This window comes from Leptonychotes weddellii, chromosome 7 (assembly GCF_054177405.1).
Source record: "Leptonychotes weddellii isolate Sample4059 chromosome 7, ASM5417740v2, whole genome shotgun sequence".
Classification (NCBI taxonomy): domain Eukaryota; kingdom Metazoa; phylum Chordata; class Mammalia; order Carnivora; family Phocidae; genus Leptonychotes; species Leptonychotes weddellii.
The window spans coordinates 79,553,225-79,555,744 of NC_138375.1; the positions used below are offsets into that span (position 1 = coordinate 79,553,225).

The 2,520-nt window shown below is 37.8% G+C and overlaps 1 long non-coding RNA gene and 1 other non-coding gene across 2 annotated transcripts in view; one reads left to right on the plus strand and one right to left on the minus strand.

The window, feature by feature from the left end:
• Positions 1 to 1,677, minus strand: part of LOC145722657 (uncharacterized) — a 31,943-nt gene extending 30,266 nt beyond the window's left edge. Inside the window, exon 1 of the long non-coding RNA XR_014147083.1 lies at positions 1,536 to 1,677. This is a non-coding gene — a long non-coding RNA (uncharacterized LOC145722657). The remainder of the gene's footprint in view (positions 1 to 1,535) is intronic.
• LOC115944731 (U6 spliceosomal RNA) lies at positions 1,551 to 1,655 on the plus strand. The gene has a single exon (XR_004079243.2). It is a non-coding gene; the product is annotated as a U6 spliceosomal RNA (small nuclear RNA).
• Positions 1,678 to 2,520: the final 843 nt, after the last annotated feature.

The window sequence follows — 2,520 nt, forward strand, 5'->3', positions numbered from 1 at the left end:
TGGACAGCTATAAACAGAAGAATGAAACTCGACCGTTCTCTAACACCATACACAAAGATAAAATCAAAATGGATGAAAGACCTCAATGTGAGACAGGAATCCATCAAAATCCTAGAGGAGAACATAGGCAGTAACCTCTTTGACATCGGCCACAGCAACTTTTTTCAAGATACATCTCCAAAGGCTAGTGAAACAAAAGCAAAAATGAACTTTTGGGACTTCATCAAGATAAAAAGCTTCTGCACAGCAAAGGAAACAGTCAACAAAACAAAGAGGCAACCCACAGAATGGGAGAAGATATTTGCAAATGACACTACAGATAAAGGGCTGGTATCCAAGAGCTATAAAAAACTTCTCAAACTCAACACCCAAAAAACAAATAATCAAGTCAAAAAATGGGCAGAAGACATGAACAGACACTTCTTCAAAGAAGACATACAAATGGCTAACAGACACATGAAAAAATGTTCATCATCATTAGCCATCAGGAAAATTCAAATCAAAAACCACATTGAGATACCACCTTATACCAGTTAGAACGGCAAAAATTGACAAGGCAAGAAACAACAAATGTTGGAGAGGTTATGGAGAAAGGGGAACCCTCTTACACAGTTGGTGGGAATGCAAGTTGGTACAGCCACTTCGGAAAACAATGTGGAGGTGCCTCAAAAAATTAAAAATAGAGCTACCCTATGACCTAGCAATTGCACTACTGGGTATTTACCCCAAAGACACAGATGTAGTGAAGAGAAGGGCCATATGCACCCCAATGTTCATAGCAGCAATGTCCGCAATAGCAAACTGTGGAAAGAGCCAAGATGCCCTTCCACAGATGAATGGATAAAGATGTGGTACATATATGGAATGGAATATTACTCAGCCATCAGAAAGGATGGATATTCAACTTTTACATCAACATGGATGGGACTGGAGGAGATTATGCTATGCGAAATAAGTCAAGCAGAGAAAGTCAATTATCATATGGTTTCACTTATTTGTGGAACATAAGGAATAACATGGAGGACATTAGGAGAAGGTAGGGAAAAATGAAGGGCGGGGGAATCGGAGGGAGAGACAAACCATGAGAGACTATGGACTCTGAGAAACAAACTGAGGGTTTTAGAGGGGAGGGGATGGGGGGATGGGTTAGCCCGGTGATGGGTATTAAGGAGGGCACGTACTGCATGGAGCACTGGGTGTTATATGAAAACAATGAGTCATGGATCACTACAGCAAAAACTAATGATGTATTGTATGTTGACTAACATAATAAAATAAAATTTAAAAAAACAAAAAAACAACAAAAAAAGACACCTCAGTGCTTCCAAAAGAGGTATGAGTTAGACATGAGACTAGGACAGGATCTCAAGCATAGTGTTATGCCAAGCATGGTACAACACTGGGGAGTTGCTGATTTTTCTTTTCCAAAGGGGCTGACGGTATAATTCTAATTGACTATTAGAAATAAAGTCTTAAGAGATTTAATAAATGCATCCTGTAAAAAGGTTACAAACTAATATGTAGTCATAACTTACTTTTGAAACTGGCTAGTGCTCACTTCGGCAGCACACATACTGCAGTAGGAACAATCTAGAGAAGATCAGTGTGGCCCCTGTGCAGAGGACATGTACATTTGTGAAAAGATCTGTGTATGTCAGTGATTGCCAGGGACTAGGGGATGTGGCAAAGATACTGACTACAAAGGAACACAGTGGAACTTTTGTGTGGTAACAAAAGTGTTCTGTATCATGATTGTAGTAGTGGTAACATGACTATTCATTTGTCAAAACTCATCACACTGCAGTCTTACAGTTGGTGATTTTATTGTGTGTGAGTTACATCTCAATAAAGCTGAAAAAAGAATTCTGACTTTCTTTCACCCCATGCATTAATTGGGATAATACAATATCATGAAAATCACAGGGACTTTTCCCCTCTATTCTTTGCTTGAGGAATTCAGGCATGGCAGAACCAGCAGGTCTTTTAACAATTTATCAGCCTCTTGCAATCAAGTAAAAATTCACCATATTTAGATACTGAAACAAGTAATTATTTCAATGGAAAATCTAATAGTTGCTTATCCCTAAACTAAGGGAAATATTGAGAAACATAGAAAGTATTTTTTCTATTCTTTTTTTTTAAGATTTTATTTTTAAGTAATCTCTACACCTAATGTGGGGCTTGAACCTACAACCCCAAGACCAAGAGTTGCAAGCTCCCCAGGCTGAGCCAGCCAGGCACCCCTGGAAAGTAGAATGATCAATCATTAGTAATGGTTCTCAAAAAACAAAAGACTTTAAGGACAAAGTCTTTCTTCAAGATAAAGATTATTATTCACCTTTTGATCACCAAGATCTAATTTCTTTCTCCAAACATTCAAGTTAAAACTTTGAAAAAAATATATATGCACATTATGTACATAAAATGAGTATGTGTTTTTCTGCCTCCAATACATGCACTGAGGACAACAGAAGGTTGTTTGATGAAATCAATAATGTGGAAAAGAGTTACTTTTGTCTT